At 40.8% G+C, this 26,010-nt stretch overlaps 1 protein-coding gene across 1 annotated transcript in view; it reads right to left on the bottom strand.

Moving 5' to 3' along the window:
* Positions 1-21,455, bottom strand: part of LOC150081144 (immunomodulatory peroxidase-like) — a 148,875-nt gene extending 127,420 nt beyond the window's left edge. The window contains exon 1 of the mRNA XM_090381387.1: positions 21,378-21,455. The gene's annotated coding sequence lies outside the window, so the exon portion shown is untranslated. The remainder of the gene's footprint in view (positions 1-21,377) is intronic.
* Between the last annotated feature and the right edge of the window lie 4,555 nt (positions 21,456-26,010).

Here is a 26,010-nt window from a genome sequence, read left to right as displayed (position 1 = left end):
ATTCCTATATATAAAAAGGGATCACCAGATGACTTTTGCAATTACAGACCAATAACAAAACAGTCAGTTTTAAATAAGATAATAGAAAATTATATTTTTTCCCAATATAAGCAAATATTTACATCAATATGGACTGTTAAACAACTCTCTATTCTCATATCAGAAGGGCAAGAGCACACAGACATTATTAGAGAACTTAATAGACTCTCTAAACTTACATTTAAACAACAATAACTTCATAATGATTTTATTTATAGATTTGACCAAAGCATATGACTTAATTGATATCCCAATATTGCAACAGAAATTACAGAAATATGGTATTAGGGGAAGAATCAATCAACTACTAGCAAAGTTATTTAACCAATAGAAAAATAACAGTTGAAGTAGAAAATACAAAGGGAAAAATCTTATAATGTAAAAAAAGGAGTACCTCAGGGCACTCATGCAGGGCCAATCCTGTTCAACATCTTTATAAACGACATATTCGAAGTAATAAAGAACTCCTTTATAAAAATTTATGCAGATGATATAATCTTATATACAATTGGAAAGAACCTGACAAAAATGGCAAAAGATTTACAGCCGAATGTAATACATTTACAAACTTGGTTGCACGATAATAAATTAGCACTCAGCTTTGAAAAAAACTGAATTCTTGGTAATTAGACCTCATCAAACCGTGGACATTCATCCCTCTATCAAATTACATAAACACGAATGCCTACATGAACAGAACTTCCAGAATTGCAAATGTCTAACTGTGGAAGAAGTTTCAAATCATTGTTACCTTGGGTTATGGATTGACTACAGTCTAAGTTGGGCAATGCAAATAAATTTGTGCAAAAAATGAGATTTTTTGTACTTCTTTTATTATATTAAAAATAAATTGAATCAAAGAACAAAAGTCACCTTATATTGTGCATTAAGACTCCCAACTCAATTATTTAATAAATGTATGGGCAAGAGCAAATATAACTGAAATAAGGATTATAAACAATTTACTAATCAGGATTCTGAAATTGTTAATGAGGACAAACTCTTGGAATGATCTGAATAAGAGAAGGCAATTTTTGTTAAAATACTATATCCAATTCAAAAATTGAAGTTAAATTTATTCTTGAAAAATCTTAACACTATTTTTGAAAAGCTGAATCTTCAAAGGAATGTTTCACACAACTTAAGGAATCCAAAAGCAGTTGTTTTGCCTCACCCTAGGGTACTAAATAGATTTGGAGATACATTTAATATATTTGGAGATATTTAATACAATGATACATTTGGAGATATTTAATACAATGAACGTATTAAATAAGTTGTTGGCAAGCGTTGATTTCAGGCTCAGGAGAGGTTATTCAATCTCCAAATTAAAATTCGTAGTTAGAAAATTTGATACTCAATGATACAGTAGAATAGATTTCCAATGCGGATCAATCACTACCTCTGTTTACAGAGTGGAATGTACTATGTGGAATGACTTCATTGCCTTTTCTGTTAGCTAACAATTTTGTACGTAAAAACTGATTTAACTGATGAATCGCAGCTTGTTGTCAAGATTTGATTTGATCTTTTTAACGAGTTCTTGTATTGTAAACAAATTCAAATGATAAATCAATTTGTATTGTATTGTAAGCGAGTGTATTTGCGTAAGTGTAAATGTGCGTGGATGAGTTTGTGTTGTACGCGTGTACACTCGAAATTAGGGACCGAGTAAAATTGGTGTTTTGCTTCCGTGTATGTGTGTCGCGATATGCTGGGGGAGAAACCAATCCACTTAACCCAAAGGGGAAGAAAAAAATCAAAGTGTGTGCGAGTCTTATTCGGGGTACTGTTACGAAGGAGTTTAATGTGTACAAATAAATGAGGATTGAAGAAGAACGTCCCTTACACGTTCACTGTTGTACCCTGAATATATTTTAATTTAAATTTTATCTCCGAGTTTAACAGCGCAAGTGACAGAGTAAAGACTACCCCCCCCTGCGTAAACTATGCTGTGATTGAACTGCGATTTGCTCAAAAGAGTCCTGTCTTAGTAGATGTCTTCATTCGGTGGCACTTGTCCTGTCTGAATGTGTGATGATGATGGATGAAGCAAGGTAATTGAGGGAGTGAGTGTTGTGTATTCTTAGAAACCATTCTATCCATAAATAAGAAAAACAAATTAAAAAAAAAGTACTTATGTAATTGCTGGTACGATAACTGTATACCGAGAAGAATAAATGGTTAGTACATGTGTTCTAGTAGACTCCACCCTCCAAATTGGACTGCAGTGGGAGGCAACCTACGTGAACCTGCACTGCTGACGTCATTCCCTCATTTGTGGCATGGCGTGGGATATGTTGACACCGGCTACAGTTGGTCTGGCCGGTGTGTGATTTACATACAGAGAACCACTGTTCTCAGCGCGATCGCGATCGCGATCTCCCCCACCCCAACCAACATAGGACGCCCTGGCACAATGGTTGATCCCCACATTACCCAAAATCCCTTCCCTACCTCCCATCCCTACTTTTTGCCTGGTGGAACCTGTCACCACAAATGTTACTTTCTGGGCAGCCCCCCTGTGTGGATGATGGGCTTCTTCCACAGGGGTGCGCCCCTCTATTCGGTTAACTTCCTACTACTTGGTGGACGGCCTCCCTAACCTCCTTGCTCTGCGGCTCAAGCGCAGTCCAGGTTTTGTCCCCGGCAGAGTCGTTCTGCTACTGTATCTCGCTGCCTCCCCGAGGCCATGGACGGAAATGCGAGGTCCACTAGGGCCTTGGAGGCTAAAGAACAATGATCAACATAACCCGACACTACACTACGCAAATTAACGTTCTGCTTTGGGTCTGAGATTAGTTCCTGGATCCGGAGTAGCAATAGCACTTTCCTGCTACGCTTTCCCTCTCTGTCCCGCACGGGATGAAACACTTTTTATTACTATTATTTATTTACTTTTCTCTTGTGTTGCTGGCATCTGATCGATGCTCCCTTCCTTTCCGCGATCGGGATGCGGGATTTTTTTTTTTTTTTTTTTTTTTTTTTTTTGTTCTCGTGTTCTGCCCTGGGGCTCCCAGGCCAGGCTAGCAACCTCTCACCCACTCTGTTTTTTTTTTATCATTATTTTTTTTTCTCCCCTAGCAATTTATCCTGGACTGGGGCTCCCCCTCTTTCGTCCTTCCCCCACTTCACCTTATTCTAATTTTCTTTTCCTCTCTGTGAAACTGGTTCCCCAAGGAGGAGGGCAAGCAGATAGTAATGAAGGCCTTACCTTCCCTCGGCTAGGGACGAGTACCTGGAAGCGGAAATCCAAGTGATCACTGCTTCCAGGTAGCCAAAAGGCCAATACACAACGAAACACACACACGAGCTTCTTTCTGCTTCATTTTCTCCTATGACAATTCAACTGGCACAGAACCCTCCGTCATGTGCGGGATGATTTTTTTTTTTTTTTAATTACACGACACACGCTGGCCTTACCTTTGACAGAGTGTAAAAACTGGACAGAACACAGAGGCGAAGATGAACTTCTCTTCAAGGAGCCGCCCATACAAAAATACAAATACTCAAATTAACAAATACTTACATTAACTCTGGCATTTACCAAGTTTGTCTGCGTCACAAAATACAAACTTCGTGACGCAGACAAACCTGCCACCAATCCTAGCCTCGCTGAAGACCATAATGACGACTCTCCTCGGAACATTAAATCTATTAACGAATAAATTCTGAGCGGGCCTCCACTTGCTTGACCTGGCGTTCAGAAATGCGCTCCACCAGCTGGAAATGACCTCAATAAATTGGTGCACGACCTCAACTTTCTGAAAGACCATCTACCCATCATCATCGTAAGAATTACCTTACCATTCCGAGAAGAATGGTATGGTGAATGGTAAACGGAAGAATCGCCTGGCCGTGGGAGATGTTGCCATTGTAAATGCCGTGGATTATGGTCCTCTCGATCTTTTTTTTTTTTTTTTTATGAAAACCCCAAACACGAAAGGTATCAAAACCTATAGTACTTAGTACCGTGCATGGGTTGAAGGAGAAGTATGGGGGGGAGGGGGATGCTGGAAACTTTGCTCTAGAGACTAAACATGGGTTTCACCACTTCAAGCCTCCAATAAGCAAAGTGGTGGTATTTCACCGGTTGATGAAAGTCATCTACCACCTACTAGAGCAAGCACAAGTCGAGGACACGCCGGCTGTTCAATTTCCTGGATCCCTGGCATTTTCCTTTACTGGAATAAACAGATGATAATAATAATTCGGACGAAACTGCGACACAACTTGCTGTAAACTGCGAGGGTCATTCTCGTAAATAAACAGATTTAATCGGCGTGCCGATCTTAAATTCAAACGGAACTGGATGAATTTGCGCTACTGAAGAAACGAGACCCCCCCCCCCCGAGAAAACAAATCACGAGAAAACAAATACTCATCACGGGGTACATCGTCTGACGGTCATATGATGATACGCGAACTAAGCTTCACTTGGAAGGGAAACTTCCGTTTCTGCATTTTGTAATAAAGACAGACGAACTACATTATTGGTTGCATGGCTACATCTACAGTTAAAATCTAATAGCCACCATCAGGGGGCTATTAGATTTTTGGGAGAGGGTCAAAGAGAATATTATTGGTCGTGCGTGAACTAAGAACCTGCTGGACAAGTACAGGGGCGTGTCAAAACTATTCCACAATTTGGTCAATGCTCCTGTTCTGCGAATCTGCCGGAACACGATAGTAGGGATGCGGAAATTCTACGTGCCGAAACTCTTGTGGATTAACCCGAGGGATTCGGCAAGGTTTTTGGTATATGGCAGCCCCTGGAGGCAGAAGAAGATTTGTAAAACTGAATACATTAGAACAAAAGTGGTAAAAGAACATTATCACTGATGCTTCCTCAAGACCAATATTATTATTATCAATAACTTTAAAATAAAATTGATATTAAATTAATATTGCAATTACAAATACAGGTTGTCCTACATATTATTTCTTCTCTCATTCCAATTTGTTTTGCATTAAATTATTTCCATTTCTCATACAAATAAAGTTCGCATTTTATAGTAATTCTGGTGATTTGGTCAAGATTTCATCGATAATTTGGCTTGTGTATCTTCTATTTTCTCCAAACTTATTTGGATCTCTGGTGAAGGTGTTGAATCATGTTACACGGGAACATTCCTTTCAGGGAGTTCAGGATAGTGAGCTTCATCCTAAGGGGACGTTGCCCGCTCTGGTGGTTTCCACTGCTTGCTTTGGGAAGTGAGAATATCCTCTATCGATGGGGCATCAATCTGACGGGTTAGCAGCTTAGAGAGTGATTTCTTTTGAGAACAGTGAGCTTCCGGGGGGTCATGCCTAGATTGACTAGAAGAATAGATTTGGAGATGGTGAACGGACTCCCCCCCCCCAGACGGTTCAGCCACCGCAGAATCCAGTTCCATCGCCATGTTACGCAGAGAGGCAGGTGCTCAGGACCAGATTTCAGATGCATATAGGTATAGGAGTGAGACCCCTATCAAAATGTATTGACAAATCAGATTGATGTTGTGTCAGCCTACGATCTCCTGGCGGATAGCCCAGAATGCAGCATAGGTCTTCTTTGTCTTGAGGAAGTGATCTTTGAAATTTAAATCTTCATCCCACGTTAACCCTAGGTCAGTATGCGGATACTTTTCGTCATTAACTACAACTCAGATGTCATTCCTGAACTTCCTCTTCGTAATTGTCATGTGGGCTGACTTCGCATTGTTTAGTAGGAGTCCAGGTAGCTGTAAATAATCTATTAATTGTTGAATTTGATTGGAGGTTTGATTATTAATTTCTTGAATCTGTTTGGGATCTTTTGAACTAATAAAAAATTTAAAATCATCGGCAAAGGAGCAGAAATTTGGATGTGCAGCAAGGAACGGCTCAAGAAGAATTGCAAAGAGGGTGGTCGACATCACCCCACCCTGAGCACCCCCTCGTTGCATAAATAGTTTTTTGGTGACATACATTTTCTATAATTAGCTCTCTCCGGTGCAGTAAAGACTCCAGAATGCTGACTGTTTGGTTTTGTGCCTTGAAATATTCTTTGAGGATGTATAAAAGGGTAGGGATTGACACAGTATCATTAGCAGATTTAATATAAAAAAAAAAAATAATGCCCAGTTGAGCTCTGTCATTCAGGGCCTTTTGTACTCTGAAGAGCGTATCGAGGAGATTTGAGGTTGTGGATCTGTGGTGTACAAAAGGCTCTGAATGATAGAGCTCAACTGCACATATTTTTTTGATATTAAATCTGCTTATGAGGGATAATCACTGGATGTGTTAGTTTTTCAAAAACTTTTAATAAAGTACATCCTATGGCAATTGGACGGACGTCTTTAACAGTCTTGGGGTTTCCAATTTTAGGGACTGGTTTGACATAATTAGATTTCCGGAGTTCAGGTATGGCGCCTGTATTTAGAATTTTCTGGAAGATATTAAGGAGGAGATCCACAATGTACACAGAGCACACCTTGACCATAAACAGCGGAAAGCCATCAGGTCCAGTTGTAGCCTTGTTGGGCAGACCATTTATCACGTCAATGAGCTCTTGCTTAGTAACTATTATATCATCCATAGAATTTAGGGTTTTCCCAGTTAGACTAGGCAGGATTGCGGTTTCTTTGGTCGCATCTGGATGGACAAAAGATATGCGCGTCCACTCCTCAAATAGCTTTCTTTCCATGTTAAAGTGATTGTTGTATTTCGAGCAAATTCTCCGGGACTTCTTAATTTGGGACAAGATATACTGTGGATGTGCTCCTCTCTTGAGGCGCGGGAAGTGAGCTCTCTCTCCGTTTTAATGGTTTCGTGGTCTGTACTGCCTCCGTAGCCGAGTGGGCAGGAGCGGGAGTGCAGTAGCACACGCTCTTTGAGTAGACCGGGGTTCAAGCCCCTGACTGCTGAATACGGTCGATCTGCCAACCCGCACTGGACCAGCTTGGCAGATTATGGTCCATTTTTCCCTCAGCATGAATTGTTGAGGAGGCTTCCATCCTGCAGTGGGTTGATAGTGGCTGCACTTTAATTTTTACTTTTACTGTTTCTTATCCATTTTCTATATGTCCTCTGCTTACGTCTAAAGGCGGTTTTCATGTCCGGATGAAACCATCGCTGGGTTCTCTCGCTAATTCTGATTTGTTTAGATGCACCAATCATGGCCACATGTCTCAACTGCTCAGCTAAGGATTGGATTGCCTCTTCAGTGGATAATGAAAATAAATTATTCCAATTAATGGTGGAAAGATGGTTGATGACTATTTCAGGATTCAAAAATTTTGTAGAAAATATTATTTGACAGTGGGTATCTGAATTATAATTTCTAACTTGAGTTCCTGACACAGTTTATAAAAAGAAATATCATCAAGTGGGAGCTTAAGGAAATGTTTCGTAACTGCTGTTCCCTGGAACTCTCGTATTTCGTGTTCCTCAAAATGTTGCACTCACCTACGTTAATATTTTGAAGTATCAATACTAAAAACAAATTCTTCTGATGTCATTAAGTTTGATTACTTCATTTCTAGTCGTACAAACGTTTTTGGTTTTTTTTTTTTTTTTGTTATTTCTACAAGTAAATGAACAAAATTCATATTTGTTGTTCCACCAGTATAGAATAACCGTAGAGTGGCAAAAGTGGTGGTTTGGTCATATTCTTACGTTTAAAGTTTAGTTTAAAGTGTTCCATTATTCAAAAGAGGTTAAAAAACACCGCCTTAAGGGTTCGCGGAAACTGCTATTTGGGAAGTGGCAAAACATGAACATTAAGCAGATGGAGTGGGCAGTGGCCCATTCTATGCAAAGAGCTCAGCAGATCCCATGGACTCGAATGCTGGAGCCCGAGGTGGATCAACCGTCTTAATAGACTACCGTTCGCTATCTGAAGATCGATTCTCCGCTCCAATCAGGCAACGGTACACGACACTACACATGTACAAAATCAATTCACCTTTAAACCTCTGTCATTGACTAGTCTGTTTCACACCCACAATGTATAGTACGCGGAAATTGGTGAAACCCCTGATGCCATTTGACACTAAACACACTACACTCCAACCGCAGCCTAATCCGGTGGAAACAGCCCACTACTGCAATATCCACCGCTAGCAAAACTCCTCCCAGGGATTATTCGCGTCGTCGAATTCGAGTGTTTGGGGTGCCCAAACTTGGCGGGCAGAGAGCAAGGACGTACGAGATTTCCAATTCGGACTGCCGTCAACAATTTAGCTCTTCTCAAAAGGATTCCCATTCGACACAAGCGGACTATTATTATTAATCTTTTTATTTCCACATCAGTGGGCACCCCGGAACAGCCTGGTACGGCTAGAGGGGTGTACATTATAAATATTCAAGGCATGATTGAATTCAGACATTGATTGAATTAAAAGAAAGAAAAACACATTGTATTTACAACAGACACTGAAGTTTCAAAACTGTGAAGGTGGTACATTCAATAGTTCTAGTTTATACACTTCTTTCAGGATGTCTCCTGTCTGTAGCGCTTCGAGCTGCACAAAGCTGAGGCATCGATTCCGAGGTAGTTTTACCGTCCGAACGTAGTCGCCGGAAATACTGATCCTACGTATTGCAGGTTTTGTAGTGAAGATCTAAAGACAAGATGTTGCACTGCACCAGGTTCGTTCAGTGGTCCGAGGGTTTGTCGTCACTTCCCTAATGTCGGATGAATCCATTCGGCCACAAAGGAGTTGTGCCAAAGCGTGCAAATTCCTCTCCTTGGTTTCATGCTGAGGTTTGCGTACAGCTTGCTCTGAGAGATGGTAAAAGGGTAGCCCATCGGCCTGTTTAACCATTTGAGCAGCCGATACTCTATTCCAAGAAATCTCTTGAGTTGAGCAGAGGAGGTCCCTGACCAAAGCACAGATGCATAGAGCGGTACAGAGATCAAATTTCTTTGGATGTAATACAAGAGGAACCCTCTAGGCCTAAGATCGACCAGCTCCTGTCGGATTGCCGAGAGCGTTTTTTTTTTTTTTATCTGGCCATATTGAGGTGGTCTTTGAAGGTTAGTCTGTCATCCCACTTCAATCCCAAAAAAACGCTTGCACAGTACTTTCTTCCTACTTCTTGGGTGTGGGGGGGGAGAAGTCTATTGTCTCCTCCCCATTTTTTTTCCTTTGGTAGGGCATGGGCATGCCCCACTGACCATCTTGGGTCGCCTTCTCTATTGACCCCACCTCTATCTTATCCCTCACTCTTCAGTCTCCCCGCCCTCTGTCTATACTTTTGAATAATTTTGGTTTTGAATAATTTTGGTTTCAATAGACACTACGTGTCTATTGAAACCAAAATTATTCAAAACCCACACTCAAAAACTTAAGTCAGCCATGCAAAAACCCTATTACCATTTGGCCTACCTCCTTTCAACGTAAATTATAGTAACTTTTTTTTTTTTTAAGTGGCAGGACCTGCCAGGGCAAATATAACTATACTGAGTGTACCTGGTCTGCTTCAACGGGGCCATGTGCGAGCAACGGTGGGTCCCATTAGGGGCCTAACGGCTAAATGAACAACGGTACAAAACATTACACATCACAATTTCCATACACTTTTTAATCTCTGGTCTTTACAGCGAACTGTATCACACGACAATGTATACTACGCGAAGATGGGGGAACCTCTGGTGCCGTTTGACCCGAAAACACTTTACACTTCAACCCCAAATCGGTGTGACAGTGAACCTTTTCAATGACGGTCCCGTTGATTTTGAGTGTTATTTCATTGCCTTCCTTTTTGTGAAGGTCTCTGAGCTGCTGCTTTCTGAGGATTCAACTTTAGCCCGAGACACCCTAGATAATCCTGGAGTTCAACCAGGACGTTCTGAGTTTCAAAGGCGACTGCAACTAGCCGCCGTAGCCTAATGGTCAGGCGCGCAGGTGCATAAGTACACGTGCCTTGAGTGACCGGGGTTCAAGCCCGTGACTGCTGAATACGGTGCTGTTTCTTGTATTCTGTGTATCTTGTGAACTCCTCTGACCGTTTGGTGGTCCCGGAGTATAAACAGAAAATTTATTTATTTATCTACTTTTGCTGGATCGTCCGATAGTGCTTTGCAAGGAAGGGCTCTAAAGCAGTGGCAAAGAATCACGAGTAAAGAAATCCCCTTGTGGGATGCCGACAGAGGTCGCGGTGGTGCTCTCCAATCTACGGTTATATTTGATAAGAAGTTTCCTGTTGTTAAGAAGTTGATTTAGAATAACAATAGGTTTCCTTCGATTCTGAAGTTTTGCTGTCGCCGTTCGCTGCAAATTTTGCAACGATAACAGGTACAGGAAGCACGCGCCAAAGAACGTAAACAAATTCATTGAATTGTATTGCCATAGGAACCAATTCCGGCCGGAGCTAATTAATTGAGACTTCCAGTTTCTTATAAAACTATGGCGCACTCCAGGGGAACTTCCAGCGTACGAAGATGAAAGATCACTTCTTCAGAAAAATGTACTGGAGAAGTCTGTACACAATCCTAACTTGAATTTGTAAATACTGTATATCAACTGTAAATAAGAATGGATTCTTCTATAGTGGTGACAGTGATAAGTACTGATCAACTTGCATATGATTACGCATGTTTTCGTGCATCTGTAACCTAAAACACTGGGACCAGGACATACATCGTTAGACGTATGTGATTCAGCTCCTGCTTTAGTGATTTTAAGTAGTTTTTAAATGGCGTCTTTATAAAATCTATCCTTAGATGGCTTTTATGAAGTCTTCATCAAGATAAGTACTATTTATTTAAGCTTAAATTTTTAGCGCGCAACGTTACTGTCTGAGCCTTTGTGTAGCATAGCTATAAACAGGAACATTATTGACTTTTGACCTGAAGTGCTTACCTTGACGTAGCTGTTCGTGCCTTGGCACTGTTCCTGATTTGGTAAAGTCCTGCAGCCCTCTAGCAATTTTGCTGTTAGCCACTCCCACGTCCGAACTGTCGTCTTATTTCTTCAGACTTACTACTCTTCTCCTCGATTCCCTGCTATGTCAATAACGGCCCACCTGCTTATTTGTTACATTCTGTTTGATGATATTTAAAGTCATTCTCAACTCTTCAACATGCCACCTAGGGAAGCGGTTTCATGCAATGTTTATTAAAAAACAGGACGAATTTGGGTTATCTGCAAGGGAATTTGCAGTATGGTTTTTGTGACGCGTGTTCATTAATAAAAGAACTTTTCTAAATCAAGTAATTTAAAAAACAAATTTCAGATGCCCCTCATGCAAAAGTAACAAGAGAAGTGCAAATTTACAGTCTCCTAGTCAGCATCAGCTAAATTGCCAGGATATCCCAACAGATGCTGATCTCCTTCGCAACGCTGCACCATCGTTCATCTCCCTCCGTCAATATACTAGTCTCCTAAGCCCTCAGACCATACAAGGAAGTCAACTAAAGATGTCACCCCCCAAAACGATGACTCTTCCTATCCGTCTCCCTGCCTTCAACAGTCCCAAACAGTGATCGCTCATTTGCTTCCATGGAACAAATGCAGAGGAAACAATTTAGAGAAAATGAAGATATTAAACAGAATCTTTTTCAAATAGAAGATAAGCAATGTAAATTCTACCACCTGCTTCTCGAACTAAAGGCTATGGTCGAAAGCCCTCCGATGCCTCACCCTTCTGTTCATCAGGCTTCTGCAGTTCCAGTCCTCAGTCCAGATGCTGAAGAATTTGTTACAGAAAAAACAGCTGCGCGATCCCAAAAATCTATCTCTATAGCTCTTTCTCTCCGAGAACACAATCGTGGTTCCTCGCAACGTGTTGACACAAGCAGACAACCGATATCCACCACTATTAGCAATCAACAGAAACCGAGCAATTTGTATGCGCAGTCAAAATGATCGCTTTGAGCATTATCCTAAAGTGCCTTCCCATAATGGCTTGCCTACAAACTCCAAGTTTTACATTTCCCCGCAGAAACAACAGATATGCATTCATAATAGGAACAAGAAATATGCAGTCTTGTATTAAAATTAGAAACAGAAATAGTTGGACGCTTAGAAGAAGTAACATTTTTGTTAGCAGGCTAGACCCCCAATACTACCTCCCAGCAGATGGACCAGCTACTATTAGAGCTAGAAAATTGCAGGGAGAGCTTTCAAAATAAAAACCAAACAGCCCACATATTCATCATTTAGAACTGAGCTAAAGAATTGCGACCTACAATAATATCTAAATCCTGATATCTGGCCAAATTGTGTACTCGTCATGCCATTTTATGGAGCTATTGGAAGATCGGCCAACATATCTAGTGAAAAGTTACCAACTAATTCTCAATCTGCTGAACTCTGCATAGCTAGAGAATAATATTCCTGATTCTCATCCTAATACACCTGTTTGCAAACAACCTTCCACCACATGTCCATCTCAGCATTTTCCTTCAAAACGTAAGAAGCGTAAAAAATAAACTGTCTACACTTATTTCATTAATGGTTGAAGAATCTCATGACATCATACGCTTAGTTGAAACGTGGATGCAGGAATCTCCACAGGATGTTTTCCTACTGCCAAAGAACCTCAGCTACACGCCATACATAACATCGGGAATTAATCGTAGAGATGGTGTATGCCGATGATTTAAAGTAATCTTCAAAGCCAGCGATGATATTCGCAAAGTTATCAAAAATGCGAATTCATCAATAATTTTAAAATCCATTATTAAAGTTTTGAACACATACAACTCTATAATACCTTCTACTTTGAGGGAATTTCCCTACTAAAGGAAACGTGCCCCGTTAGAAGGAAGGTGGTGTACAACCCCGGTGAGAACCAGGCCGGCTGGTAGGGTAGACTTGGGTGACATCCGGGATGAATTTCCGGGTTATGGCGCCTTTAGTTGATTCTGCCCATCGGGACTGCCAGGTTTGCCGCAGATAGTTCATAAGTTACAAGTTATGTTTTTCTCATGCGTATCTCTTTTGTAAACCCCTGACACCCACCATTCCGTGACAGGACTAATTGTATGCGTATCATGCTGCAATTAAAGATTCTATTCTATAAAATAGAATTATATATTCTATAAAAAAAATACGTTTTTTCTCCATGTTGTTGTTTTTGGCTGGATCGATAGTGAAGCCGAAATAAACTGGAAAATGGGGGTGGGAGTTTAATCTGCCTGGAATTGACTGGAACAAGGAACCAATGAGTGAGAATTAATCGCAGAAGTAAAATTTTTAATATCAGCATTAAGGAAAGTAATGAAAAGGGTAAGAATATTAGAACTTTATCACTGCAAGCAGTAATCCAGGTTCTTAATTTCAGTGCTTAAAAACCATCAGTTTTGTTTTTATGGCAGATATTCGTAATTTATTTATACTCGACCTTTTATCTTAGAAAGATCTCTATTGGCTAATCGTTCTAGTTGAAGATGATGATCGACCTGGAATTAGAAGAACCAAATCATCAGCAAGGCGAAGGCAGAGATATTTTCAGGTTTTTACAAAAGCCAGCTGTCCAAAACTATTTTCCAGAACAGTTGTGGGACCCTCTTCTGCAACATAGTTTTGGACATAGTGGCATAGTATTTAGGGTCAGGCGCCATCGGTGGTTTCACACGTCTGCGCCTTATATACTCTGTGATGGAACTGCAAAGCTAGAAAAAGTGTAATGTCTGATTTATGTAGTATTGTGCTTTGTTCAGTTGTTGTCTCTGGCTGCTTGGCCCCTAGTGGGACCCTACGTTGCTCGCCATAACCACTGGGAAATGAGTCAGGCAGCTCATCATACTATGGCTGGCCTCTGCCAGGGTCACGTGAGCTTCCTGATGGAGGCGATAAAAAACAGTTTTTTTTTTAAAGAGCATATGGGAGAGTAAGAAGAATAATAGGTCAGAATGTGGGGAACAGTAATCAGTGGACCAATAGGGAAGGCAGTGCACTCTCTAAGTTAGGCGAAGGTAGGAGATGGAGAAAGGGGGTTGAAAGTCACAGGAGTAGGTACCCCAGTTGGGGCTCGCAGGGGTGGCGCGTTATTCTGTTCTGAGTTGGGCAAGTCTAGCTCTTCTAGAATTGAATACAGCCTGGGCGTAGCGGGTTAAGGCTAGGTATGTGGCCTCTTCCTGTAGTAAAGTTGCTTCCTGATTCACAGAGAGACAGGGGGATTTTCCTGAGTCTCTGTGAGGAATTGAAGTCTGGCGCTGTCGTAAATGAGACACTCGTACATAAGGTGTTTCGAGGACTCCTCTTCACCACAGTGGCAATATGGATTGTTTTCTATTCCCACGGCTGTTAGTTTTTGCTGAAATACATAGCTTTGGACAGCTGGCTCGTGCAAAAACCTGACAATATCTCTACCTTCCTACGCCGATGATTTAGTTCTAATTCCAGGTCGATCGAGCCTTCAACTAGAACAATCAGCCAATATAACTAACTCTTTCTGAACTAATCGAGTGGTCTAGTTATAAATAAATTACGAATATCTGCCATAAAAACAAAACTGATGGTTTTTAAGGGCAAGTTAGATTACTGAAGACCTCTATAAAGACAGACGGCAAGCAAATCCCTTTTGTAGTTGAATTGAAACATCTGCACCTGCTCGGATGACTCCAGCACTGTAAAAGGACTGCTCCCTGGACAATAATTTAACTTGATAACATGCTGTTGTGTATGTGTTTTCATATGTAAATTTGTCATTTTTTTTTTCCAATGTTTAATCCTACACTTGTATAATTAGTAAAATATTGTTTTTTTTTTTTTTTTTCCCTCCTATCTCATCCTTGTTTATTACGTTGTATTAGCCTCTCCGGTAAACCCCTGGCTTGTAACCGTGAAGGGTGTATGTGCGTACGGTGTGTGCCTTTTGTATGCAATAAAGAGGAGTTCTTATCTTGGCGTAATTTTAGATGACAGGTTAACCTTCTCTGATATTAATCACCTCGCCTCGAAGATTAAGAAGTTCACTGCAGCAATTATCCGCATTTCCAAATCGGACTGGGGACTAAATAGGAAGACTCTCTTACTATATTGTACAGCAGTATTCGTACCAATAGCAACCTATGCTTCGGGAGTCTGGTTGCATAGAGCCGTTAATGTTAAACTCCGTCACAAGCTCATCTCCATTCAACGGATTATGCTTCTTGCCATGCTCTGAGTCTATAGAACAGTGTCCTCTGTAGGTTCCTGCCCGAGTCTTACCACTAGGCCAATATGTCATCTTCAAAGGACTATACTATCGTCTAAAGCACGGAGTTCCTGGCGAGATTCTCTGCATGTCATGTAACCCAACTGCTGACCTCAAAAAGGAGAATTTGGAATGAACTTACTAATGTGTCAATCACGATGGGATTCCAGTACTACTTGTCAAATCACCCGCGTTTTTGTTCTTGTAGTTGCCTTCAGAGGCGGACCGGCCATAAGACTTACCAGGGAAACCCCTGTGGGCCACTCTGGCTTCTGATACATTGTTTCTTCCCCCCCCCCCGGTAAGAATTTTTTACCCAGTCTGTCTGTTTTTGCCTTCCCTCTCAACAAGAACGTTCACAAATGGTTTTTCCCCCCACCCTGGGCACGGCCCGGCTCCATCAACTCCAAACTCTTTCAGTTTGGCTTGTCTGACACCAATCTCTGTTGGTAGGGGTGCTGAGGAAACGTGGACGCACATTCTGTATCTCTGCAATCTGTAAATAAACGGATTTTAATAAACGGATTTTAATAATAATAATAATAAATACCACGACGACAGATCTACATTACAAACTGCTGTCAGCAATTTTTCTGAAGGAAATGAAGTGGCACTGACTGAAAATTCTCTTTTGTTCTGAGTTCTACAATTCTCCTCTGCTGTTTTCACCAAAAATAAAGCAACTCTTCTTGAGTCTATCACATCTCAACAACAGCAAGGAACCAACCCAACTCCTGCAACGTTTATCGACATATGTAGAAACTAACTTCTCTGTCATCTTATCATCATGTTACAGCATCCTTGTTGTTTTAAATCTAAACCGTTTCAAAATGCACTGCTACACAAACACACACACACCCCTTCTACTTTTCTATTCTTATATATATTTTTTCTCTTTTTTATTTATTTATTTGCGTTTAATGTTTTTAAATTTTATTAGTTTTATTTATTTTTGCTGGTATTCCAGTTTTGGCAGCTGTGGGCACGATACTGGATCTGCTGGCACCCACTGGAATAGTTAAATTAAATCAACCTCCAATGGATATAAGTTTTCGTCCTTCGTAGGACAGACAAATTGTAGGTTCCACCTCCTGGTGGGTAGGGATACGCTTAGTTGTGGCCCACCTCTCCGTGGTGTAGACGGGGAGGTGGGCCACAACATCCTGTGGAAGCATGCGCGTGTAGTCAAGTGATTGTATACTCTTCAGCTTTTGAAGAATTTTATTTTATTTTATTCTAGCTTATGAAGTTTAAATTTATACTAATAGGTGCCTTACTTGATACTGATCTCGACTTTCAACTTATCTCATGCAGAACGACATCAGGTGACTAAGTTTTCCTATCTGATATGCTTTTGGATACTCTGCTAGTTGTTGCTGTTCGGTTTCAGGAGCATCAGCGACTAAAGGCCACATTTCTCTGTGTATACTGACTGTAAATTGCATGTGTTCCGAGGTCGATTTTCTGTTTGCTGGACAAAAACCCCATGCCACCTTTGCCCGAGTTAAAGTCCCATCGTCGACGGGACTTAACTCTGTTCTTTTCCACCCGGTTTGGGAAGGACGGCGATCCTAGCAACTATGCTACCCACGAGAGCCCGCTAGCTGCAGTGGGACTAAAGGTCAACTATTAAGGCTTTAATGATCAATGGCTGAGAAACATAAGATAAGACATCCCTGTTTCTTTCTATGGACCTTACAAGCCCATAGAAAGAGGACATTACCTGAGAACTCTTCCCGAAATGAAACAGTACTAGAAGGGCTATAGGGCAGACTTCAACTCAGAGAGAGACTTCACTGGAGTCAGTGGAAGGAATCCGCACAAAGAAACCCCATTGTGAAAGAGAAGGAACGGAAGTCTTCTGAACTGTGTTGTATTGGAAAGGGGGTTACATAAAGTTGTAGATTATTATACAGTAAGGTTCAATTTTTAGAAATTACGAGAAAAAAGAAAACGTTCAGTTGGTTGAAGTTGTATAGAGAATTCATATTGCAAAAAATTTGGAGAAATTTAAAGAATTATAGGAATATTCCTCTAATGAATCGTGAGGACAAAGGCCTCTTTCAATTAATTTAAAGAATTGTTTAGTATTCAGTTAGTTTATAGATCACTATTGCGAAGAGAATTGATATTGCTGATTAAGAGAAATACGAGGATGTGATTAAGATTGAATTAGTTTAGTATTTGCAGCTGTAGAGGGAGAGTCCTGGACATCCCCAACTCCACCCCTTCCCTACATTGTTAGTAACTGCGCGATTTCTGATTCCTAAGTGCAAAACATTACATTGAGAAGCATTACAGTTCAGGTGCCACTTTTCAGACATTTCTGCAACTGTTTAAGTCATTTTGATGAGCCGGTTCTTTTCGTTAACCACACTTCCTTCTAAATCATCGGTAAACATTGAGAACGGCAAACCCCCCCCCCCGCACTACTTGATCGATATCATTTAAGGATATAAGAAATAGAAGTTGCCCCAACACTGATCCGTGAGGGACTCCACTTTCTACAGTGGAATAAATGTTTTCCCAGCAGCTGGTGAGATCCTTCTTACCTTTTAGGCAGCCCTCGAGCCAACGAAGGATCTCACCAATAATTTCAGTTTGCTCCATTTTATTTCATGGGGAAACCGCATGAAAAACTCTAAAGTTGGGAAATATAATCTAAAAAGTTTTTTTTTATTGCATCCAACTGTTTTATGACTTGGTCATAAAAATTAAATAGATTTGCCAGTGAAGGCTTCCCTTTCACGAATCCATCCCGTATTGTATCCTTAACCACAGAGTGAGTTTGACTTCTTACCGAAGTCAAACTTACTGGTTTATAGTTCCCTACCACGTCCCCACCTAATCCTCTGTGGGCAATGTCAGCGCTTCTCTGGTTCAGTGAAATCTCCAGATAGTGTAATAATGATCTCGTTAAGTGAATACAATGCGATACATCTCACTAACTGGGAGATGTACGGCGAGTACAATACCATATTTAACTAATTTTTTTAATTAAAGAATTTGATTAAATTCTTTAATTAAAATTAAATTAATTTAAGAAAATTAAGAAATGATTTAAGAAATGTTATTCGTTTTTTCTATTACGTACCGTTTTTTTATATATCACTTAAGTTGATATCACGAGTTGTATTATTGAATGTATTACGTTAGGAGTAAATGCTGGGAACTTCTAAACTAAAAATTTTCACACGTTGTCAACGCTGCCCTCGGTCATTTGTTTCTTCACCATGACAGCAGCAGTTTTCATCAGTGTGAGCTCAGTTTATTTTTGAGTTTATGTGCGTCAAACTTATGCTTGTTGAAACTTGTTACTCAACTTGTTGAGTAAAATGTATTCGAACATGTATTCACGCAAGTGTTCGAACAATCCGAACTTTGTTATATTTTTAGAAGTTTTGCAGTCCTCAAATATTGCAGAATTTGTAAAAAAAAAAAAGTATTGTGCTTATTTTGAGTGAAACTCGGTGACCAAGATAAATAATGGGCTCCACAGTTTTGTCAAACCGGCGTTGAGATTGTTTGGTTTGGTTTTTTTTAGGAGCATTAGCAACTAAGGCCATATTGCTCAGGGATATGCGGTGGTCATTCTCTGACCTTTCCACATCCTCCGTATTTGGTGGTGACAGGCTCGAATGTTGAGATTGTGGAAAAGTGGTAGTAAGACGGCTTTACCATTTGCAATGTCCACGACTGGCAGCGGGAAGCGAAAGCTAAAAAAACCACTGTGATGACTGTTACTTCTGCTAAGTTAATGTAGAGGGATACAATGCAAAGAGTAAGAAGGGCATTTCCATTAGACCCGTCCCACGTGGAGAACCTGCCGATTCCACGCCCTCCACGTATATATTGGAAAATATAGCAGCAGAGAGGGCCAAAGTGAAGCTTCTGAAGTCTGGAGGTATTGAGTCGAACCGTTATCTGTTTTCTCAGCATCAACTCAATGATCTGTAACAGATTGAAATTTACCAAAAGAGTCTGCAGAACTCATTGGTCCTAGACCTATTTAAAAAAAATAAAAAAAATCTAGCACATGGGATGTTTTCCTCATGATACAGACAAAGGAGAACTAGTCCCCTACTTTTCTGAATACGATTCTATGGTTCATTGCTGTTATATAAGTGACTTAGTTATATTAATGAAGTATTTAGGAATTAGTTGCAATCTTAAAAAAAAGTGGAGAATTTTTATTGACACATCAGAGAAGCTTCAATTATGTGTTGCTCCACAGTGGACATAAATATGAACCAATTCCAGTAGATCACTGTGCAAGAAAAACTTTTGAAGTTGTTCAAAAACAGTATTAAATATGAAGAACAGGTTGGTCTATGATGGCTTCAAAGTGATAGGTACATTAAAAGAAAAAAAAAAAAGCCTTTTTGTGCGAGTGGGACAATCAAGTAAAGAATACTCACTGGAGTGTCAAGTCTAGCTGAAGAGACGCAATTTGTTGTGTAGATCAAAGAATATAGTTCATAAACCGCTGGTAACTCAAACTGTCCTCCTTCCACATCAAACTGGGCTTGATGAAACCGTTGTAAAAGCTATACCTCAGGAAGGTCTCTGATTCAGCTGCCTCTGTATTATCCATCATCTAACAGAAGCTAAAACAAGGTATTGGACTTCAAATTCGTAAACTGATGAGGGAACGATATTTTGAGGGGAACTATGAATAACAGGCATGGATTACTGCCTGTTATTCATAGTTCTCAACAACAGGTGTGTTGTTGAGAACGCCATAGGAAACAAGGACCAAGACTACAAATGCAAAGTACTACATATGGGTAGAAGTAACCCCAGAGAAACGTACCAACTGTGTGGTACTAAACTTAAGGTGGTAGAAAATGAAAAAGACCTGGCAGTAATTGTGCAGTCAGATATGAAGTTTTCTGAACAATGCAGACAGGCGGCTGCCAGAGCAGGTCATGGGGTTTTGTCAATGATATATAGGAATTTTTCTAGCAAGGAAAAGGAGGTGATTATCCCTCTGTATAAGGCAATGGTCAGGCCACGGCTTGAGTACTGCGTACAGGTCTGGAGGCCTCATTTTAAGAAGGATGTAGATTTGCTTGAGCGTGTACAGAGAAGGGCAACAAGATTGGTGAGGGGAATGAAGGGATCCTCTTACCAAGAGAGGCTTAAGTTCTGCAAATTGCAGTGGCTGGAGACTAGGCACCTGCGCGGTGATCTGAATGAGGTATATAAGGCCTTGAATGGGTTGAGCACGCCGAATTCTGATGGGATCCTTCCACTTGTTCAGATTACGAACGTAAGGGGGCATAAATTCAAATTAAGAAAAGACAGATGTAGAATAGATGTGCGGAAATTTGCCTTTAGCCAGCGGGTGGTTAATTGCTGGAACAAACTTCCATCTGTCGTTGTGGAAGTTGATAGGTTGAATAAATTTAAGGAGGAACTGGACTTCATATTTTACACTCCCACATCGACTGCTTCCTAGAAAACCTAGGAAGGGATAGCGAAGAACAGGGTGATAGGTTTCACCAGGGTATTAAAGACATGGAGACTAGGTGCCAGGGATGGTGGAATGTAACACGTTGGCTGACTATTGCTGGGTGTGGAGAGGCACCGAAAGTAGAGGTATCTGAAAGAAACGGAAATTTGCCACAACGAAGGTCACTTTTTAAAATGGAGGGGGGGGGGTAGTATTTTGTGGGCTTTTTACTACACTGACCTTTTTAGCGGTGCTTTCAACGTGTATTTAAATATAAAAGTGTGGTAAAAGTAGCATTTTGTAATAATTTCAGTGCACAAATTCAGCCAAAATTTAAAAATAAAATGGAAAAGTTACTTTCATCACGTCAGGTGTCTGACGTGATGGAAATAACGGAAGTCATTTTTTAAATCAGCATTAGAGAGTGATTGAGAAGAACCCTTTTCTGAGAAAACATCGGGGAATTTTTATCAAATTGGGGTAGTGTAATTAATGACGGCCTCCGAAATTTAAACCCAATTGGAAGTGATGCGCGTGTTGGATAAATTTCCCACAAGTGGCAAGTCCATCCACAACGCGCGGCTCTTCTCTCTTTTTTTTTAAATCTGCAACTCGATCTACGAGTCGAGTCGAATCAGGTTGGGTCTCTCGAAGTTCTGTTTAAAACATTCGTAGCTTTTTTCGTTTTTGTGAGTCGTTTTAGGAGCCGATGTTAAAACAGAATTTGAATGTCTCAAGAAAATTGAGAAACGCAGCATTGAGGCAGCCTTACCTGTAATATTCATCCGCACGGAATGCGAAGAGCGGGGGTAGAAGTTCAAATTTGAAGAAGCGCACGCGACAGAACAAGGAATATCACAACACGGACGATGTGCCCAGAAAAGAGAGTGAGACGGGAAACACGGGACGACCACCGCGCCCTCATCCGGAATAATTTAACATTTCACGCGTTCGCTATTCAAAATATTCTTCTTTCAAAGTGGACGCGCGAAAAATGATGGCGGCGGGGAGGTCGACCAAAGGAACGCGCATTTCAATTGCGTCGTGTATTGTGAAGCGCGATTATCTGTTCGGTTAATCCAATTTATAAAGTACGATGTGTGGGGGAAGGGGGAACGGCTAGATTACGTTAAGCAGTGTCATCTGTAAAAACCATTTTCGGACTCCTACTGCCTCGAAACTACGACATGTTGGACAGACAACTTGTGTGATCGAGACCACCCCCTAATATTCGTAAAGTCGGACAAATGCTAACTTATCTTGATTTTCTCTTGTAGAGGATCCGTGTCCTCATTTTGAATTGAATTTTTAAATCAGTGTTTGACGTTTAATCAAATAAAAATAAAATATTAAGAAATATTATAGAAATTTCAGGAATTCTCTTACCCGAGTCTTTTTCAGGAATAACTGCATCCGGGTAAGATGTAATGAGAATAGATGGAAAGTAGTATTAAAAGACCTGTCTAAAGATAGATGAACCTCGTAACGGGACAAAGAAACGAAAACGAACTTTGACCCTAAATCCATGCGTGGCGAATAATTGGAAGTAGAAGGGACCCCTCTTTTCAATTTCACTCCGGGTAGATGTAGTTTCAATTCAGTATTAATTCTGTGAAATGCAAACAAAAAATACTTCCAATCTGACACACAACCAATCTTTTCTTAAGTCCACAGATATTAAAAGCAAGTCTGCTCTATCGTTTTATATTAACTTAATCTTTCCTTAAGTTTAGCGTAATTTTAAAGAGTTGGAGTGTACACTATAGCTCGGGGCTACATTGTACTACCAAGTTTATACATCTGCACGGAGTCTATGGAATTGGAAGTGTAAAGGGAGATAATTCAAAATGAATCGCCTCCCTTCATACTTCCAGTTATTCAAAATTAATTCAAATATGAACATAACTCAGATTTGAATTATATCTGAATGAAATATGAATATAATTCAAAATTAATTAAATTCAAAATGAAGACCCTCTACAAGAGAAAAAGATCCTCTACGGATCTTTTTCTCTTGTAGAGATTTTTGTAGAGATCCTCTACGGATCCTCTACAAGAGAAAATCACAATAAGTTAACATTTGCGCGATTTTAAGAATATTAGTGGGTGGTCTCGATTACACAAGTTGTCTGTCCAACGTGTCGTTTCAGCAGTGTCAGTGAAAACAAAGGAAAAGGAAGGCCACGGAGTTCTGTTGCACTGAGAAGAACCTTTTAGTTTATGCGCCATCAAAGAGCTCATGGAGGGGACCAGCGAAATGCAACTTCCTTCCTCCCAGTAATTAACGAAATGTAAATTACTGCAACGCTTAGCTGTTCGGATTTTGCTTCAGTAGTGAGGTCGACATCATTGGTCGATGCGAAATCCATTCGTGTTGGGGATGCGGCTTACTACAAAGGGATGCACTTTAAACCGATTCTGCGTAAGGGGGGCCTTCTAACAGGGGGCCAGAAATGAGAAGGGGCCACTCTTTTTAATTACACTCCAGGTAGTTGTATAAAGTTGTGCGGTTATAATCTGTGAACTTGCTGTTATTCCTTATCTGCGGTCTTAAGAAAAGATTAATTCTGTGAAATGTAAAAAAAAAAATACTCCCACTCTGACACGCAACAGTATTTTTAATGTGTATATTCTGTGAACTTGTTTTTAATCAACTTTTAACATCTGTCGTTGTTAAATAGGCTCCTTCTAGATGTACACTGCGCTGCCACTTTATTAGGTACACCCCTGCTGCGCACACAAATGGGCGCCTCCGTAGCCAGGTGGGCAGGAGCAGCAGTGCCTAGCACACGCTTCTTCATTAGACTGAGGTTCGAGCCAGTCACCACCAAATATGGAGGATGCGGAAAGGTCAGGGAATGACCACCGCATATCCCCGGAGCAATATGGCTTTAGTTGCTGATGCCCCTAAAAACTAAATAACAACAGCACACAAATGGTTTGTCCCACAACGTTGCAAGTCACATGACCACAGTTGTGGATGTAAATGCAGCAGAACAACCCTTCTAGTATCAGTTAAGCGTACAACCGCAGCAAGAATGGGGAAAGGGGGTGATCTAACGGACTTTGAACGTGGCATGGTAGTAGGTGCAAGACTTTTCACGACCTGAACTTTTCACGCACCACAGTTTCAAGGGTGTATCGACAATGGTGCAACGAACAGAAAACATTCTCTCAATAGCACTCCTATGGAAGAAAATCGCTTGTTGATGAGAGAGGTCAGAGGACGATGACTAGAATTGTGCAAGTAGTCAGACCGGCCCCAATGTCGCACATCATGTCAGAATACAACCTTGGTGCACAGAACAAAATATCGCAAAGGACCACTAGTCGCACCTGGTCGCGAATGGGCTACAACAGCCGACGGCCACATCGCGTATCTTTGTTATCAAAGAAGAAAAAGAGCGCACACCTCCTGTGGGCACAGCAACACCAGCACTGGACTATCAAGGATTGGAAAACAGTTGTTTGGTCTGATGAGTCAAAGTTCCTGGTGCATCATGTTGATGGAAGGCTCAGAATTTGGCAAAAACAACATGAATCCATGGACCCGTCATGTCTGACGACTACTGTGCAAGGTGGTGGTGGGGGGGGACAGGCAGTGTTATGGTGTGGGGAATGTTTTCTTGGCACATGTTGGGTCCATTGATACCCATAGATTCACGTCTGAATGCCCCATCGTACCTAAACATCGTTGCTCACCAAGTGCATCCGTTCAAGTTGACAGTTTATCCTCAGTCAGATGGTTACTTCCAGAAGGATAATGCACCGGTGCACAAACCCCGAATCATAATGGAATGATTCCAGGAACATGACTATTATTATATTAGGGTTACTGATTACATTAACCCGTATTCGTGTCTGTAAATTCCGTATGTTCTCTGGCCGATTTGCCTATTTTGCTGGACGAAAAAAAAACCCAGTTTCTGGGGGAAAAAAACTTGCTATGTACGCCTGAGAGGACCATGACTTTTTTATGCTGCACTGGCCCGCTCAGTCCGTGGATCTCAATCCTATTAAACATGAGCTGGAAAGGGCTGTTCGGTGCAGGCCTACACCTCCATCGAATCTCAAGGAACTGCGTGATGTCTGCACTTATGTCTGCATGGTACTCCATTCCTGCACAACGTTTTCAGCATTTTGTTCAATCAATGCCTAGACGAATTCAGGCTGTTTTGAAGGCTAAAGGAGGCTCAACACGCTGCTAAAGTAGGTGTACCTAATAAAGTGGCAGCACAGTGTATAAACTTGGTACAATGTAGCCGACCTGAGCCGTACTGTAGACTTAAACTTAAGAAAACTTCAGCCCAATCTGACATGTTAACATTTTTTGAAATCACAGCAAACTTGAGAAAAGATTAATTGTGCAGTTATATTCTATCAACCTTTTCTCAAGACTACAGTCTGCCTATTTTCGGGAAAGAAAACACCGATTAGCACCTCCGTTTCAGATCTGATAACTGAAACCCCAGTGAAACGGTGCTCCGAAATTCCTCCGGACTACCACCTTACCAAAAGCAGACCTTTTCAAAAGGGTGCCAAAGGATCGGCCCTCTGTGTCTTCACGGAGGTCAAAGATTAAAATAGTGGTACTATGGAACCAGCGAGTGGATTATTTAATCCAGTTTCTCAACCTTTTTGTAAATTATCGCCCCCCTTAAGGGCTTTTTTAGACAATTTTTTTTTCTAATCGCCCCCATGAAAATTTAAAGAAGAAAATACTTTATACTTACTCTTTTTATTCAATGGGATCGTGTACCTCAATGTTAGAAATCAGTTGTCTCAGAGGAAAAGAAACCCAGTGAGAGAAATTAAATGTTAAGGAATAAGATGTCGTCGGGTAGAGTTGAACTTTTGGAGGGCCAAATCATGAGTATTACAAACCATTGTAATACTCATGATTTTTTCGCCCCCCCCTAAAAACTAATTTTCTCTCCCTTGGGGCAATATCTCCCCCGGTTGAGAAACTCTGATTTAATCCATTAAGATAGAAGCAGGCTTAAAATTACTCACCTAATCATAATCGAGAAAGCTACGAAAGTGATGTCCCGAACAAAAACATCCCCCTCTTCCTTTAAGTCCCTGTAGAACATGACCCTAAACATTGGACTTCCGAGGGCAAGCACGAACTTGTCGGCGTGGTTTTGAAAGATTTTCATTTCACAGAATACAACCAATCTTTGCTTGAATAAAAGCAAGTCCGCTCAATTGTTTTACAAAATTAATCTTTTCTTAAGTCTACTTTAAAGAGTGTAGCCTTTGATTGGGTTGACCTTTTCTTAAGATGAAGTGTACACTACAGTTCAGGTCTGCATTGTACTACCAAGTTTATACATCTACACGAAGTCTACTCGTATTTAACAACGCAAGAGGTTAAAGGTTGAATGAAAGGGAGTCTACACGTT

The sequence above is a fragment of the Mastigoproctus giganteus genome, chromosome 9, assembly GCF_048544385.1.
Source record: "Mastigoproctus giganteus isolate SK-2022 chromosome 9, ASM4854438v1, whole genome shotgun sequence".
In the NCBI taxonomy this organism is placed as follows: Eukaryota; Metazoa; Arthropoda; class Arachnida; order Uropygi; family Thelyphonidae; genus Mastigoproctus; species Mastigoproctus giganteus.
This window is presented reverse-complemented; position numbering and strand designations above follow the sequence as displayed.